Raw genomic sequence first — 19985 nt, 5'->3', positions numbered from 1 at the left:
GCTCTTACAAGAGAGGCTAAAAATATATTTAAGTGTTATACCTGCTAAAAACAGAAATTTTCTCCCAGTGTCTCTCTTTGGATACCATCTTATCCTTTTTCTCTTCACAGCCAGATTTCCCGGGGAGTGATTAGTCTTCCGCCTTGTTCTCTATACCTGATCTTCCGACTGCCATCTCCATTAGGCCCTTACCTTGCCACTTACCAAAATGTTACCTATGACCTTCTAACTACAAAATCCAGCAGATTTTTCTTGTCATTGGCCATACATTACATTTATGTATGTATCATTGTTCAATATTTCTAGAAATTGTCACTTTCCTTGGCTTCTACAACATATTTTCTTCTTGTTTTCCTCATTCCTCTTTATTTTTTCTTAAGGCTACTTAGTATTTTCTCTTTTTTTCCTTCTCATATTTCTTCTGGATTATTTAATCTGCATTGGTGACTTTGGCAACAACCTTTGGCTGAGAAATCTCAAAACTATATTTTAGTACAACTTCTTCCATAAGCCCTAGCGAATATGTCAAATATCCATTCTCTAAGAGGATATTCTCAGGAATTTAAGGCCTAAAAATCTTGAAATTAAATTGAAGTGTCCATTGGATTACATTCAAATGTCCACTGAATTTCTCTAAGTGAATATTGTCACAAATTGAAGGCCTAAATCTTCTGAAATTAAATTTTCTCCCCACCCACCAAGCCTTCTACTCTAGTATTGACAATTTTGGCAAAGAGAACTGCTATCTCTGCCTGTGTTTAAGAAAGAAATCTAGAAGTAATGCATTTACCTCACTGTTCTTAACCAAGAGTCAATGAAATTTCACACAATAAAGTTTAATTCCCCCGAAATAATTCTTGCCAACTTTTCAGTCCTATCTCTAACAACACTTCTCATCTCCATAACACTCTGAGTTCTCTCCATTTAATTTTCCTTATAGATTACAGAGCATGGAAACCTGACTCATGTCTCTATGATTTTCCATTTTGTTTTCCCATAATATATTATCAACACCACATATCTCATCAGTCCACCCAGCCAAGAACTATTAAAATTTTAGAGTTAGAAACATGGACAATATTCTAATCAAGACTTCCTGTTTGCTTAGGTAGAACTCGACATTCCTTATGCTGTGCTTGAAATTCAATATGTATATATCCCTTCCTATTCAGTTCTAGAACATTTCTTTTAAATTTACTTATTTACATGTTTTCCTAGGTGATATTGCCAATGGAAGTATTGTTTCTGGGTGATTTGTGTGTCTGTGTATGTATTTGCAGAGAGTTATTAAGGAATATAGAATTTACCTCAGCTTTCTGAAATCAACATGTCAAGTTAAAAGATTTGTGTCTTAGAAAAAAAATGACCTCATGTATAAACATTTTTGGGGGGTCTGGTTACACCATCTCACAGAAAACAGTTTTTCCATCCAATATTTCCATTCCATCCAAAAAAGAAAATGCATTTTTGCACTGAACAAAAAAATCAAAATCTGCAACCATTTATAAAATGACTCTTTTAGACTATAGAACACAGACAGTGTAAGACAATGATCCCTAAGAGATGAGAAAAGAGGAAGTACATCATGTAATTTTGCCCAGCATCCTGCTCATATTCTCTGCAATAAGAGCAAACCCAAGCAGGAAATTAGACAGTTCAGATGACAGATCAGTGAAAGACACAGCAAGAGAATATGACCATGATGAAGCAAAGAAAGGGAAAATTGAAGTCTCAAAAACATGAAGAATAATATCAAGCAATATAACACAGATAATTTGAGTCCCAAGCAAAAGAAAAAGAGTAAAAGGGCCAGACATGGCAGTTCATGCCTGTAATCCCAGCACTTTTGGAGGCCGAGGCAGGTAGATCACTTGAGACCAGGAGTCCGAGACCAGCCTAGCCAACACAGAAAAACCTGTGTATAAAAAAAAAAAAAATTAGCCAAGCATGGTGGCACGCACCTGTAGTCCCAGCTACTCCCTCAGGAGGCTGAGGCAGGAGAATTGCTTGACCCTGGAAGGCAGAGGTTGCAGGAGCCGAGATCATGCCACTGCATTCCAGCACGACCAACAGAGTGAGACTCCATCTCAAAGTAAAACAAAATTAAACCAAAAAATAACAACAAAAAGAAAAAGTAAAACAGGGTCAAAAAAAGAACTCATTTGACCAAAAAATACCTAAATTACGGCCGGCATCTTTCCAAAATTGAACAAAACCATAGCATTATATGCCTAGGAAACTCAACAAATTCCAAGAAGAAGAACATAAAGAGAACCCTAACAGAGTACATCATAATCAAAATGAATGAAAGCCAGGGATTAACAAAATAATCTCAAAAAGTTTGCTGGACACAGTGATTCTCACTTATAATTCCAAACTTTGGGAGGCCAAGGTGATAGGAATGCTTCAAGCCCAGGAGTTTAAGACCAGCCTGGGAAACATAGCTAGACTCTTGTCTACACAAAAGAATTTTAAAAATTAACCAAGTGTGGTGACATGCAGCTGTAGTCTCAGCTACTTGGGAGGAGGCTGAGGCAGGAGAATCACTTGAGCCCAGGAGTTCAAGGCTGCAATGAGCCATGATCATGCCAATACACTCCAGCTTAGGTGACAGGTAAGGCCCTGTCTCTCTCTCTCTCTCTCTCTCTCTCTCTCTCTCTCTCTCACACACACACACACACACACACACACACATACAAAAGAAAGAAAGAAAGAAAAAGAAAAAAGTTCCAATTTTAAAAATACAAAATTAGTTCAAATTAAATGAAAATAAAGATACAAAATATAAACATCTGTGGAATATTGTGAAGTCTGAGATTAAAGGGTAATTCATAGTACTGAGTGCTAATATAGAAAAAAATTATTTCAGTCAATGATCTAAGCTTCTGCAAAAAGTTTTAAAAAGAAGAAAAATTTATACTCAAAGTACACTGAAGGAAGTAAATAGTAAAGATAAGAATAGCAGTCAAGAATATAGGAAATGTATAACCAATAGAGAAAAATCAATGATTTCAAAATCTGCTTCTTAGAAAATGTCCATAAAATTAATAACCATCTAGACAAAATTATCAGAAGAAAAGAAAGAACACACGGATTAGAACTACAAATTTTAGACATATGAAATGAATAATCAGGGAATATAATAAAAAACTATATATCAATAAATTAAACAACATTGATCAAATGAACAAACTCCTTGAAATAATATAACTACAAAATTCATTCAGGAAAAAATAGAAAACTTCAACTTCTGGCCAAAAACAAGTAATGGGACATGTTTTACCCACCTAACACAAACAAAACACAGGGCAAAATACACAAAAGGATGCTTTTCAAGATATTAGACATCAGACGGTAAATGACAATGAGTTTGTTAGGTTTTGATGTTTTTCATCTTTCAAATAAAGAAATTTCCTACCTGAGAGATATTGTGAGGCACAAAGGAGATTTTATATGTGAAAATCTCTAAGATAACAACAGGTACCACAATCAATGTTTCTTTCCTCTCTCCTCTTTTTCTTTTCTGATAATAATTAATTTTCATATGCCAAACTAACTTAAAGGCACTAAATTATATGTGATACTGTGAAAGTGTTCCCCAGAATAGTTCAGGTCTAAAACTACTACTGAATTAAAATTAATACAATTTTTTTTATTGTGTTGCCTTATTTCTTAAACACACAAACACACATAGCCATTCCAATTTTAATAATGTACTAGACTCCCAGCCCCATTTTTCCATCTCTTCCTCTCTCCCTCTTGGTCTCCCCCTCATGGTTGTCTCACCATGACCAACCCAAGTTGGATTATTAAGGAACTTTTAAAAATGATTTTATTTCATAGGGAAGAAAAGCAATCTTTAAGACCTCCATTGGTTCCAAACATTTTAGCAATTGTCAGATTAAATTAAAATATGTGTCATTCTCTTTCAGTCTATATTTAATCACATTAATCAGTCTACATTTAATAAATATCATTTAATATAAATTCCTGATTCTCTTTCTCAAGAATCTTTTTCATTTTTTTTCTGGTGACTGAACATAAATGAAATTGTTAAATTCATTATCTGAATGCAGCCTCAGGAAAAAAGCCTCCTTACAATCTGGCCCCAGGTATTTTATAAAACACAATACATTTGGATACTTGTCTCTAGGAAAAACCCAGGTTTTGGAATTGTAAATTTCTAAGATTAAATCCAACACTTAATAGTTTTCTGAATAGCTGAACCAATCCCAACCTCAGGTCTATAATCTGTATACAATACATCAGCCTTGCAATATTATTCAAAAAGATTAAATCGGAAGATTCTAATGGAGTGCTTAACACAATGTGTGGCACAAAACCTCTCCTCTGTCTTTGCCCCTCCATTTCTTCCTAACAATATATGTGCAGTTATTTAATAAAATGTGTGCATTTCAGTAGGAAATATATACTCAATAAAAAATCAGAAAAAAATATTATAATATGAATGTTAAGGGACTGTTCAAAATATTTAATTAGCAATAATAGATGTATAATAGATGCAGAAGTGACTCACATTGTGTGCAGTTCACCCTTCCTTTCTTTATGTTCAGATTTTGCTTTCTTCCAGGTTAAGTCAACATATAGCTTTTCTTCCAAATTCATCATGTACATTGGAAATGAATATGGTGATGTTTCAGGAAGAAATTTGTATGTATAATAACTTTGTGTAACAGTATATTTTCTATTTTTAAAGTGTACTTTCAAAGTTGTTAAAATTTCTGAGACATGTCTCCATCATTTCTAATTCTCATCCAGATTGCAATTAGTATCATCATATGGCATATCAATTATACAACGTTATACCTCAGCAGCATAAATCACAGCCCTAGCTACGGCTATAAATATCAATCTTCAAACTGTGTTCACATTTTCAAAATACACTATAGCAGCCTGATACTAGAAGGCTTTTCTTTTAAATTAAATTTTTTGTTCCTGTTTTACGCTTCTTTAAGACTTTGCAGAAAATTTATTGAAAATCTCCCACGCATATTCCCAGAATGATTACAATGAAATTATAATAAAAAACAGAATGACACAGATGGCTCAGTTCTTTTTAAGTCTTGCTATCAGATTAAAAGAGTTTATTTGGGGGGATGAATTTTATTTTGTAAAAATCAATTAACAATAACAAAATGACAATAAATTTCTAATTTTCTACTAATCTTTCAGAAGTAACCAAAACCTGCATCATTACTAGTCATTTTCATTAGTACCAACTGGTCACCAAGTAGTCAAACTAGAAATTTGTTTTGATAACTTTAATAAGAATGAAATAATATTTAAAAAGAAAAATAAAGAAGGAGGGCTAACTCTATCTTATTCCAAGATTATCAAGCTACTATGATACACTCATGTGGTACTAGTTTAAAGATGAACAAACAGACCAACAGAAAATAATAGATAATTCAGAAACAGATTTACTAATATATGGAAAAGTGATGTCTGACAAGGGTGCAAAGGCAGTTCAGTAGAGAAAGGATGGTCTTTTCAACAAATCTTGATAGAACAACGGATAGCCATATGTAACAGAACAATAAAACATTTTTTATCCATATCTTTCCCCATCTGCAAAAATGAACTCAAAATGAATCACAGACCTAAACATTAAACCGAAAACTGAAATTTCTTTTTTACTTGAAATAGAATCTCTGTCTTCCAGGCTGGAGTGCAGTGGCATAATCTCAGCTCACTGCAACCTCTACCTCCTGGGCTTAAGAGATTCTCCTGATCCGCCCACCTCAGCCCCCCGAAGTGCTGGTATAACAGGCATAAGCCACTGCACTGGGCCCCTAAAACTAAACTTTCTAAGCAAAACATTGGAGAAACTCATAATGATTGTGGATAGTCAAACATTTCTTAGCTACAACACGAAAACACAATCCATAAAAGAATAAAAATAACTTTATCAAAATTAAAACTTCTGCTCTTTAAAGAAACTATTAAAAATGAAAAGGCCAGCCACAAAGATATAAAAAAGTCTGCAGATATTTTCATATGTCAAATATCAGAATTTTATCAAACTCTGTAACAACCTCTCAAAAGTCAATAAAAAGAAAATTCAATTTTTATAACAATGAGAAGAGTAGCATAGAAACTTTACAATATTAGACATATGGATGGCAAATAAGCATATGGAAGAATGTCAAACATTATTCACCATTAGAAAAACATAATTTCAGCCACAAAAAAAAAATGAGAACTTACTAGATATCTCTTAGAACAGCTAAAATTACAAAGACTGACTATACCCCAGGTTGACATTGATAAGGAGGAAATGGAACTCACATAGTGCTGGGGGAATGCAAAATAGTGTAATCAATTTGGGCAACAGTTTGGAAACTCCTTTAAGAGTTAAATACCCACCTGCCATATACATGATCTAGCCATTTCACAACTGTGTATTTACCCAAGACAGGGAATAAAAGCACATGTCAGCGTAAACATTTAGTTATTAATACTCATAGCAGATTTATTAATAATGGACAGAAACTGAAAATAACAATGTCTATTTAGAGGTGAATATTTTAACAAATTGTGATATAGCCATACAATGGAATACTATTTGATATTAACAAGTTATAAGCTATTGATAGAAACAAAACATATACAATCTAAAATAATTATTCTAAATAAAAAATGTCTGACAAAATAGGAGTATACATTGCAAGATTCCATTCATATAAAAATAGAAAATACAAACTAATATATGATGAGAAAAAGTACTGTAGTGAGAAAAAGTAGATCAGTGTTTGTAGTTTGGAGGTGACAGAAGAGTGCGCCAGTAAATAATAAAGATCGATGAGGAAACTTTAGGGTTGCTTGATATTTTCATCATCCTGATTGTGCTAATAGTTTCATGGGTGCATCCTATATAAAAACTTATCAAACTGTAAACCTGAAATGGGTCCAGTTTTTCTATGTCAGTTAGACCTAACTAAAGTGCTAAAAATATTATATACATATACCACATGTGTGTTTTCTTAGGTGAACTTTGTACCTGTATTTGATCTATAGTACACAGCACTTAATAATTAAAAATTTTATTAATGAGAAAACTTTTAAGATATATAATCTTAACAGAGTTAGCAAGTTCAAAATATACAGACTCACTGGGTAGACTAAAATGTGAAGAAAACACAAAGAAAATATGAGGAAGAGTAATCAACAGTAGCATAAAAATTTTTAATATCAGTAAGATGTTAGGAGAGGGTTGGAGTAGGATGGCTGAATAGAAGTCTCCACTGATAGTCCTCCCTACAGGAACACCAGATTTGACAACTACCTACACACAAAAAAGCACTTGCATAAGAATTAAAAAGCAGGTGAGAAATCACAGTTCCTGATTTTAACTTAATACTGCTGAAAAAAGATGTACTGAAAAGGTTAGAAAAGACAGTTTTGAATTTCCAGTGCCACCACTCTTCAATTCCCTGGCAGTGTCTACGTGGTGCAGAGAGAGACTGTGTGTTTGGGAGAAGCAGAGAAAGGCTATTGTGCCAACATTGCACAGAACTCAGATGGCACCCATGGAGAGAGCATTTAGATTAGCCCAGCCAAAGGAGAAATGCTCATTCCAGTGGTCAGAACTGGCAAGCATTGCAACTGCAGGCTACAGTGCTCTGCAGTCCTAAATATACTTGATGTGCTCCCTAGGCCACAAGGACGGAAACTCCTAGGCAAGTCTTCATGTTGTAATGGACTCACAGCCAGAGGACTCTGGGGGGTTTGCAACCTAGTGAGACACAAGCCAGGGTGGCTAAGAAATCCTGGATCTTAGACTTCCCAGCCTCCAGAACTGTGAGCTAAATAAATGTCTTTTCTTTGTAAATTAACCAATATGTAGTATTCTATTATAGCAGCAAAACATGGAATAAAACAGGGAATGTAGAATGAATGCAAAAAAAAAAAAAAAAAAAAAAAAAAAAGCAGAGATAGCAAACATTTCCATTCCACTTACAAGGAATAGTAAAGTTAATTGCATCCAATTTTCATCTCAGGGGATTCATATTCATTGTGTTATGATTCAAATTGCTAATGTCATGATTCATATTCATTGTGTTTACACTTTTGGCCTTGTCCCTCGCTTAGGTAAACTCTCTAAAACAGTGCTATATTATTGTCAAGTAGTGCCTCAGCTCCAATCCCAGTCTTCATTAGAGACTGGCTCTTTCATTCCTGTGTTGACAGCATACTTTTACTATATATCTCTGAAAATGTGAGATTCCTCTGCAGAACCTAGCAAAGTTCCATGCACATAATATGTACTCAGTTAGCATAAGCGAAATAATTTAATATGCTGAATATTTTATTGACTATATCTAAATGCCCCCCAAATTTAGTTGAAATACTTAATACAAGTGAACCACCTTCAATAATTGAATTTATTATTTAATTATGGTTAATTTAGTCTGGCTTCCTTCCTGCTGACCTATCCTTCAGATCCACAAGTGTTTGTTGAGTGTCTCTCTGAAAGAGTTGCAGTGCCAGGTGGTGGAAAATTAACAGTGGTTGAGATGAACAGAGACCATTTAACCATAAGCTGTATTCTCTACTGTTACATACAGAAAAATGAGTATTTGGCCAAGATTTAATACAAGGTTCATTCAGAGAATTCCAGGAGCAGGGTATTGAATCACAATCTTAGGCAATTGAAAAAAGCTTACAGTAGATTAAACTAAACTAACACCTGAGGAATAAATAGGCATTAACTGTAAGGAAGGTGATTAGGTAAATGCTGTAAATTATTTAAAACATCAGCCTACTTTATTTCTCTACTGTAGTAAGTAAACAAAAGTAAATCGTTTCCGATGACTTAGGATCAGAGTAAAGAATGCAAGGGGGGACTTATGTCATAGGAACATATAGGTATTTTTATTTTTAGCTATTTTGATTAAATTATTTATCTGCATTTAAAAATATCTATCTGGGGGATGATAAAGGTAACATATCAATACTTTATGGCTAAATATATGTGTCATGAAGTCAGACTCTCGGTAATCAAATTTTCACTTTATCCAAGAAAGAAACAAGGTCAAAATAAATTTGGTGGAGGATTATCAGTTTAGCCAAGGCATTAGTATAACATCTTAGTGAAGATGTACCACCTACGGATGCCAGACCTTATGAACCCAACAATTTATAACGAAAGATAATTAACATTTATAAAGAAATTAAAGTGTCAAACTCTTAACATATAGATTTTTTCAAGTTTTCATTGCCACCCTGAGAAGCAGGTATCTTTATTGCCATTTAATGTTAGAAAACCATAGCTTCAGAATTTTGATTTAAATCTAGATCTGTCTAATGAAAATGTTCAAGTATCATACAGCCTATAATGCTTATGCCTATAATATTAGCAAAGATTACTGGCCGGGCGTGGTGGCTCACGGCTGTAATCCTAGCACTTTGGGAGGCCGAGGCGGGTGTATCACGAGGTCAGGAGCTCGAGACCAGCCTGACCAACATGGTGAAACCTCGTCTCCACTAAAAATACAAAAATTAGCTGGGCGTGGTGGCACACACCTGTGATTGCAGGTACTCAGGAGGCTGAGGCAGGAGAATTGCCTGAACCTGGGAGACGGAGGTTGCAGTGAGCCAAGATTGTGCTACTGCACTACAGCCTGGACGACAGAGAACTCGTCTCAAAAAAAAAAAGATTATTGTGAAAATATTATACAAATAAGTACAAGCCATGATCCCTGCACAAGAGAACTGTGCAATACAGGTGGGAAGATAAAACCTATCAAAACACAGTTCAGAACATACCGTATCACAGAAAACACACAAACACACACACGAGTCACAGCCCCAAAGTAAAGAACATACGGTTGTTCAGAGTTGTCCTGGAAAAAAAAATATAAATAGAAATAATGTTAAAGATTGACACTTTTTAAAAAGGCAAAATATGAAGAACATCTGAGATAGAAGAAATAAAGACAGCCAAAGTTTGGAATGGAGAATCAAACTGTTCTGGAGAACAGCATCAGTTCTGTGTTGGTGTCAGAAATGCTCCCAGTAGTTGAGATGTGGGAGGTAAGATGAAAGAGATTTAATAATAAAGGAGTTTCGAACATTTGCAAAAACACAGCTGGCTCTGTAGAATTTTGAACTAAGTATAAATAACACCTACAATCATTTTCTTTTCAGATAGTTTACAGATCTTCAATAATATACTCAGGTAAATGTAGTTGTTAGAGGTAAAAGTCCTTAACATAATTCTGGCCTATAAGTAATAAGTAAGAGTTGTAGACTTTTCTCAGGAAGGTTGCACTAATGGCAAAAAGTACTCTCACAAATGGAATTAATATCTTTGTTCTTACCCAGTACCAAGAACTTTTATTCCTCCCCATTTACATTGACTATATGGCACTGGGTTCTGATTGTCACTGCCTCCTTCTTAGCACACAAATTCTTCAGCTTCCAAGACAACTCATCAGTGAATTAATAAATGTTTTCATACCCATTCTTTACCAGAAACTAACAACACTCCTTCAGTAGGTACTAAAGCTTCACTACAATGTTATATTAATGCCTTGGCTAAATTGATAATCCTCTACTAAATTTATTTTGACCTTGTTTCTCTCAAAGTGAAAATTTTATTAGCGAGAGCCTGACTTCATAGAACACAAAATTATCCAGAAAATACTGCTTTGTCACTTTTATCAGCCCATAGATACTTTTAAATGCAGAGAAATAATTTAATTAAAACAACTAAAATAAAAATACCTATAGGTTTCTATGACATACGTTCACCTGTGAGTTCTTTACTCTGATCCTAAGTCATCAAAAAAAAAAAAAAATCCTTACTTTTGTTTACTTACTGCAGTAAAGAAAGAAAGTAGACTGATGTTTAAAATAATTTAGAGCACTGACCCAATCATCTTCTTTACTCAGTTAACGCCTATTCATCCCTCAGGTGTTAGTTTAGGTAAATCTACCAGAATAAGCTTTTTTTCAGTTGCCTAAGATTATGATTCAGAGCCGTGATCCTGGAATTCTATGAATCAACTGTGTATTAACCTTGGCCAAATATTGGTTTGTCTGCATGTAATAGTAGATAATACAGCTTATGGTATTCTCCTTTATTTTAGTCATGTCTTTGCTTTGTAGAATAAAAGCTCCTTAAAGGGAGATAACATTTCTCATTATTTTCTTAATCCCCAAGAATGTCTGGCTTTGTGATCTAAATATTATATTAGTATATAGATAGTGAGGCAGCTAAGCAATGTATATAGTAAAAGTTTGGAAAAAATGGGTAGTATCTGGTGCTAGAAATGGCCATGAATTAGTGTTCTTATGGAAAATTCCAGAATGAAGAAAGATGTAGCAAAATTTGTACTTCCTTAAAGAATGAAATATATGAAAACTATATGCAGATCACACTCAATACCTAAAACCCTAAACTTAAAACACAGCATGAAGCTGGGATGCTTATTATTTGGCTGAATACAGGAAGGCACTGTATTAGTAAGAAATGATCTAAAAACAGGAGCCTAGACTCCAAAGTCAGGAATTAATTTTTGCTTTAATCCATTTAACACTGATCAAATCATCACAGTTTGTCCTATTATCCCTCACCATCTAAACCAGTCCATCTGCTTTTGCTCTTACCATCTGACTCCCATCTGTAGACATTGTACCAGTCAGTGATCTGAGATTAATTTGCTTCTGCATAACCAGAAGATTTAAGTAGCTTGTAAGAGCCAACCCACCCAACTCTTGGCCCTTCATTTTCCTTGTCCTCTGGGTATAGACTAGATTAAAATCTGCCTTGTCCTTGTGGCATATACCTTCCCTGTGTTTTATGACATCCAAGATTGGAATTCTACCTGTATAACTGAAGACTTGAAGTTTGGTCAGCATCTTACCACCTGTGTAAATATTCACTGACTTTCTGTTTCTCTGTTCTAGTATTTCCCTGACTCTCAGGTCTAGTTATTTTTAGTGGAATTGTCTACAGACTAGTATTCTGCTTGTGGATTGTTCCTGTGTTCTCAAACACCCATCTTCATTTTTTAAGCCATACCTCTTTCCATTACCTGGAATTTGGTCTGTGTCCTACTTAAACTCTAAGCTTTACGGGATGAGACTACCTCTGAGTTTTAATTTCACCCATTGTGGCTTGCCTCTCATGAGCCAACTTCACAAGCCTATGATATATTTGGACAAAAAATGCTTTTTGCACTACCCTTGAATTCAGTCATTATTATTGATGTTACCAACCAAAAATTGAGTGAAACAAGTAAAAAGAAGCATGAACCAGTCATAACCTCCTCACATAAATGTATTGAGGCACAGAAAGATACAGAAATCCCAGAACTGTAAAATTCAATGACTGAAAATAAAAATACAATTGACAGCTTCACCAGTAGACTAAAATAAGCCAAAGAAAGGACTTCTGAACTTGAGCCAGGAATTTTAAAATAACCCATCAGACAAAAAATAAATATGTAAATGTAAAGGAATGAAGAAAACCTGCATGACATATGTGATATGATCAATTAAAGAAATATTCAAATTTTGAGAGTTCCTGATGGAGAAGAAATGTGAACAGGCATTAAAAAAACTTAAGTAATGAAATAATAGTTGAAAACTTCCCAAGTCCTGGAAGAGATACAGACATCCAGATACAGAAAGCTCAACAATCCCCAAGTAGGTTCAAAACAAAAAGTTCTCTCTGAGGCACATTTCAGTCAAACTGTAACATTCAAAGAAAGAAAAAGAGCAACTGAAGGGCATCAAGTCACATAGAAAGGAATATCTATAAGACTAACAACATCCTTTTCATCAGAAACCAGGAGAGAATGGGACGATATATTCAAAGTGCTGAAAGAAAAAAAAAACCCTGTCACATAAGAATAGTACACCAGTAAAGTTATGCTTCATAAATGAAAAAGAAACTCTTTTCCAGATGAGCAAAACTGAGGGAATTTATTACCAATAGAGCAGACCTACAAAAATAAAATGTCAAAGGAAAATCTACATCTGGAATTGAAAAGATAATATTTTCCATTATAAAACACACAGAAAGTATAAAACTCAATGAAAGAATAGATATACAAATGGGAAAGAGAAAGGAATCAAACATTGTCAATTTTGATAGCTACCCAAATCAGAAAAATAAACAAGAGATAAAGAAAGCAACCAAAGATACGTAAAACACTTCATAAACCAACCAGTGAAAGGACAGAAGTTACTTTTCACCTATCAATGACAACCTTGCATGCAAATAATTTAAATCTTCCAACTAAAGGAACTAGCACCTCAAGGAACTAGAAAAGCAAGAACAAATCTGACCCAAAATAGGTAGAAGAAAAGAAATAATATCAAAGCAGAAATAAACTAAATAGATACTTAAAAATAAATATCAACAAAACAAAAGTTTGTGTTTTTGAAAAGATAAATTTGGCAAATCATTAGCTAAGCTAAAATAAAGAGAGAGGACCCAAATAAATAAAACCAGAAAAGAAATAACAGACATTACAAATGATACTACCGAAAAACAAATGATCATTAGAGACTATTAGGAACAACTATATGTCTACATATTTGAAAACCTATAGAAAATGGATATATACCTGGACATGTTACTGAATAAAATTAAATAAAGAAGAAATAGACAAGCTGAACTTACCAATAATATGTAATGAGATTGAATCAGTAATAAATGTCTCCAAAAAAAGAAATTTCCTAGCACTGATTGCTTTAATATGAAGTCTATTAAAATAAGAAAATTAATTAACACATTATTCTTATACTATTCTAAAATATTGAAGAGAAAAGAATTCCTCCTAATTCATTCTGTAAAGCCAGCATTACCATTATACCAACATCAGACATGGACACACACACACACAAACTACAGAACAATATTTCTGATGAACACACATGCAAAACACACAACAAATTACTAGCAAATAAAATTCAGGAGCACACCAAAATATAATACACTATGATCAAATGGGATTTATCCCAATAATACAAGAAGAGTTTGCCTTATGCAAATTAACAATGTGATACATCACATTAACAGAATGAAAAACAAAAATCATATAATTATCTCAATTAACACAGAAAAAGTATATGATAAAAGCTAACATCTCTTCATGGTAAAAAATAAAAATCTCAACACAGTAGCTCTTGGAGGAATGTGCACAAACACAATAAAAGCTATATATGACAAATCCACAAGTAGTATTATCCCGGGTGTGGAAATGCTGAAAAACCTTTCCTCTAAGAGCTGGAAGAAGACAGGATGCTCACTTTCACCACTCTTATTCAAGAAGTCCTATCCAAAGAAATCAGCCTAAAGAATCAAATACCATGCATACAAACTACAAAAGCAGAATTCCCTCTTCACTGATGATATAATCTTATATATAGAAAACCCTAAAACCCCACAAAAAGCCCTCTTAGAACTAATCAATAAATTCAGTAAAGTTACAGAGTAGAAAATCAACACACAAATCTCAGTAGCATTTATATACACCAATAATGAACTAGCTAAAAAGGTAATTTAAAGAAATTCATTTAAAATACAAAAATAGACAGCTACAAAAATTAAAATAACTAAGAATAAACATAACTGAGGAGGTAAAAGACTTCTGCAATTAAAACTACAAAATGTTGACGAAAGAAATTGAAGAGGGCACACACACACACACACACACACACACACACACAATGGAAAGACTTGCTATACTCATGAATTAGAAGAGTTAATATTACTAAAATAACCATATTCCACGAAGCAATCTACAAATTCAATGCAATTTCTATCAAAATACCAACAACATCATTTACAAAAGCAGAAAAAAACAATCCTAAAATTTGCATGGGACCAAAAAGACCCTAAATAGTCAAAGCAATGCTTAGCAAAAAGAAAGTTGGAGGCATCACACTACCTGATTTCAAAGCATATTTCAAAGCTATAGTAAACAAAACAATGTTGTATTATACAATAGAAATATAGACCAATGAAATAGAATAAAGAACCCAGAAATAAATCCATGTATTAACAACCACCTAATTTTAGACAAAGACACCAAGAATACATATTGTGTAAAGGACACCCTGTCCAATAAACGCAGCAAGAAAAACTGAATATCCATATCCAGAACAATGAAAATAGACCCCCATATCTCACCATATGCAAAAATCAACTCAAAATAAATTAAAGACTTAAATGTAAAACCTGAAACTATAAAACCTACTAGAAGAATATACAGGGAAATGCTTCAGAACATCGGTCTTGGTAAAGATTTTATGGGTAAGATTTTAGAAGTACAGGCAACAAAAACAAAAATAGGCAAATTGAGACTATATCAATAAAAAAAAATCTCCTGTATAGCAAAGGAACAATCACCAGAGTGAAGACACAACCTGTAGAATCTAAGAAAATATTTGAAAACCACTAACTTGGCAAGAGATTAATATCCAGAATATACGGGGATCACAAATGTCTCAACAGCAAAAACCATATAATCCCATTCAAAAATAGGCGAAGGATCTGAGTAAACAGGTTTCAAAATAATATGAATGGTCAACAGGTATACAAAATCATGCTCAACATGTTTTTGTATAATCATCACCGAAATAGAAACACAAACCATAATAAGGCCTCATTGCACTACATTTAGAATGGCTGTTATCAAAAACACAAAAAATAACATACACTGTTGAGGATTCAGAGAAAAGGGAACTCATAGACACTGTTGGTGTGAATGTAAATTAATACAGTCGTTATTTAAAATGGTATGTAAATTTCTCAAAAAAATTCAAAATAAAACTACCTATGACCCAGCATTCCCAATATTGTGTATTTATCCAAAGGAAATAAAATTATTATAACAAAGAAATACCAACAACCCAATGTTTACTGCAGCACTGTTTACAATAGCCAGCATTATACAATAATCCCACATGCCCTTCAGCAGATGAATGGATAAAGAAAATGTGCTATATATACACAATGGAATACTATTTAGCCATAAAAAAAGAATGAAATCCTGTCATTTGTGGCAATATGGATGAGCCCAGAGAATATTATATGAAGTGAAATAAGTCATGCGTAAAAATATAAGTATCAATTGTTCTCACTCATATATGGGAGTTAAAAAATGAGCTCATAGAAGCAGAGAGTAGAATTGTGGTCATTATAGACTGGGAAGGGGAAGAGGGAGGAAAGGATAGGCAGAGGTTGGTTAATGAATGCAAAGTTAAAGCTAGATGGCAGAAATAACTTCTAGTGTTTTGTACCACTGTAGGTTGAATACATTTAACAATCATTTAGTGTATATTTTCAAAAAGCTGGAAGAGAGAATTTTGAATGTCCACTATGCAAAAGATTAATGTTAGAAATCATGGATATGTTAATTACCCTGATTTGATCATTACTCATTGCATACATGTATCAAAATATATCTCTGCATCACATAAATATGTATAATTATGTGTGAACTAAACAAATATTAAGATACTTCATAAATATACCCCTTCCTAATAAAATTACCATATTCAGAATAGATCTCTATTTCCTTCTAATCTTCCCAGGTCACTTAACACAAGACTCAATCCATGACAATTCATACCCCAAACCTTTCTTATCAAAGTACCTACTATTATCAAAAATTTACAATATCCCTTCTTGCAGGAAGTAATAAACTCAACTTCATTTGACTATAAGTATATCCTGGTATCCTTTAGCTAGTGAGCACTAACATTTGTTAGGATCAAGTTTTGTGAGGTTTAGGGTGGAGAATCAATAAATTGATAGCTTGAAGAAACAATGACAAGTATTTTCACTACAGGTTTCACAAAGAAAAGCCAGTATTATAAGAACTAACATCTTAGTGTGTGATATTCATTTGCTTTATATTTTCATAGCTATCTTTAGGGACATCATAAAAACCTTATCTTCCCTGTCATTAAAACAAACCAAACAATATGCTGAAAAGTCAAAAAATCAATCAGTAAATATATATAATATTTGCTATTTTATTCTCTAGAAAATACAGGAAAAAAAGAAGTCCTTGATGGTCCTTACACTAAAGAAATTTATGGTCCACTTTAGCAGAACTAAAATGACTTTCATTTTAATCTTGAGAGTTTGCTATATGCTATACACATAGTAAGTGCCTCATATAAGATCTTATTCATTCATGCATCTCTACACAGAAGATACAAGATTATCTCAGTGTTGTAGATCAGTAAGTTGAGTTGCAGAGCAGTAAAGAATATAGCCCTGAATCACACATGCAGCTAGTCAAAGATGAGTTCAACATAAAAACTCAAGTAGTTTGAATTCAGAGTCCACATTCATTCCTGCTTAACTTTACAATCCTGTTGAGAAACAGCTAACAGCACAAGGCACAACAGAGGTGAGCATAAAAAAATATGTAGAAGCAGGTTAAGCAAAATGGAAAAAGCAGAAAGGAGAAAGAGCAGAACAATCACAGCCACTCAAGGAATGGGATGAACCACCGGGGCCAACACAAACAGAAACTACTTCCAACTCTGTCAAAACTGCAGCAGATCAGAATGGCAGAATATGGATAATCTTATTTTGTGAAAAATAGACCCCTTACTTTCCAATCTTATCATGGAAAACCTACATAAAATGTCAAAATTTTAACTCCTACCTTAGATACAAGAATTAGATCTGACTTTTGAGCATCTTCTATTTATATAGTCAGTGAATATTTATTGAGCTCATGCTAAGTGCTTGACATTCAAGGTACTTGGGAAATATTAGTGAACAAAACAAATTAACAGATCTACCTTAGTGAAATATACATGCTAGCAGCAAGAGAGAATCAATAAATCAATAAATACAATAATTACAATAACTAATTTTATGATATAAACTTTGGAAAGGAAAAGTGTTAAATAAAGTAAGAAGTTCTTCTTCAAAAATTTAGCTTTTTTAAGTTTACTTGTTCTTTGTTTCCCGCTTTCAAGGTCAGACTTCCTTATTCTCTGTGTCTCCCTGCCCTGGTCTTGGTAAACAACTTTCCTGCCAGTCCTTATCTATAGACCCCACATTCTACATCTGCTAATCACTCTGCAAATTACCCCTCTCACTGCAACGGCTCTTTCTGCCGAAACTCCCCTTTCTGCCAGTGTACCTCACACCCCTGCGCTCTTCAAATTAGCCAATCAGTTTTAGTTTAGGTTGTGCAGTCCAGATTCAGCCATTGAAGACAGGACACAGTAGTAGGGACAAATTGCATTAGGAATAAAAACACCTGCTCTCCTTTCTTCAGGGTGCTCTTGTGGTGATCAGCCCTGGGAGCAGCACCCTTCTGCAGAAGTAAATTTGCCTTGCTGAGACATCTTTCATTCGAGTATTTGTTCTCTTTGCAACGCTGAGCTTTTATTTCCAACAACAAGGATTTTTGAAAAAAAGAAAATAAAGAAAAGGTCTTGAAGATTGGGGTTGTCTGGGATGAGGTAGGGGGACAGGTATTAAATACATAGTCAGTACAGGCCTCTTTGAGAAGGTGAAATGGGAGCATAAATAAAGTGAGGGAAGGGAGAAAGTGAGTAAATCAAACTAACAAATTAAAGATTTGGCATAGAGATTTGGCTAAAGCATCTCAGCTTTCCAATTTACCTAAAAAGGATGCTTATAAGATTTCAAAGTATCCCTGTTATTAATAAGATGCTACAAATTTTACTTACATTATACAAGCACATAGAGTCTTTAGCCAAAATAAATAAAACTTAAAATATATTCAAAATGTCAAAACATAGGATAACCAAAGGGATGAGAAAGTGACCAAAAAGGTAGATTTTAAGTTAGCTTTTAATTAGAAAGGTAAGTCAGGTGTTGTCAGATTAACAGACAGAGTAGCTAGACAAGTGTTACATTTATTTGCCATACCAATAGCTTAATATATTTTGCCTTCCATGTACATGCTCATGGATTCACATTATTTGCCAGTAAACCCAAAGGAAGATTAATATCTGTGGAAACGGGTGAAAGAGGTGAACATATAACATTTATCTAAGATGTTTCCAGTTCTATATAGAAATTGTGTTATTTGATCTTCACCACAACCCTCTAAGACAGAGGCTATTCTTATACCATTTTACATATACAAACCAAAGGATTCAGGTAGATAAGTGCTAGGAGGTTTTAGTGTTTCTGGTTAAGATGCTCTCTGAACTCTTGTGAATCCACATCTCAAAGAGACTAAGGTCGTCAATTTATCTTACAGACAAGGGACTTTCCTGCTCATTGCCTCTTTTAACCAGTAAATATGCAAAGGCTTTGTCGTCAATCCAGCTAGGCAAGGGAGAATGCATCATAATATATTTTTCTCCTCAAAAGTGATTTCCAACTCATCTGGCATTTAAATTTCAAAGCTGATGCAGCTCAGAATGTGTGGGTTTGGAATAGAAAACTTGCTTGAAATATCAAGTCATATTTTTGTCATGCACTGCATTGAAGTTGGGGTGTTTACAGTCAAGACAGGAATGAAGTCCCTTTGCCCTGCATAGCTTCTGGGTCTATAATAGACTATATTCCAAATTCACATATTTGAACAAGTCAAAATTTGACCCCTAATGAGTTTAAAAGCTAAAATTGGAAACTCAGGTTCAAGTCTTTCATTGAAAATCAGTTACAACATTTGAATCACATTTCATTCCTCCAACTTGTCAATCTTACTTTAATATTTAAGCCCATGAGCTTTATATGAGTGTCTTTACAATGTTTTAAAACACTTTTGACTTTTCAGTTTAATTTTAAGTGTTTTAAAATTACTATTTCAGTGAACAAAGCAATCAAACTATTAAACCATTTTTACATGAATAAATTAAAAATATTTCCTGTGAATGTAAATGTGAAACTCACATTAGTTCCTTAAAAAATGCTATGTCATTAGGAGTAATAGGATCAGAGAATCAAAGTGAAAAGGTCTATTATCTCAAGCCTCAAGTGCTGGCTATGAATCATA

At 33.8% G+C, this 19985-nt stretch overlaps 1 protein-coding gene across 3 annotated transcripts in view; it reads right to left on the bottom strand.

Moving 5' to 3' along the window:
- The window catches only part of NELL1 (neural EGFL like 1), an 880670-nt gene that overhangs the window by 109945 nt on the left and 750740 nt on the right, over positions 1-19985 (bottom strand). The gene's annotated exons all lie outside the window — the stretch shown is intronic.

The sequence above is a fragment of the Saimiri boliviensis genome, chromosome 6 (assembly GCF_048565385.1).
Source record: "Saimiri boliviensis isolate mSaiBol1 chromosome 6, mSaiBol1.pri, whole genome shotgun sequence".
NCBI classification, from domain to species: domain Eukaryota; kingdom Metazoa; phylum Chordata; class Mammalia; order Primates; family Cebidae; genus Saimiri; species Saimiri boliviensis.
Note: the sequence above shows the minus strand (reverse complement) of the source record. Positions and strands in the feature narration are given on the sequence as shown.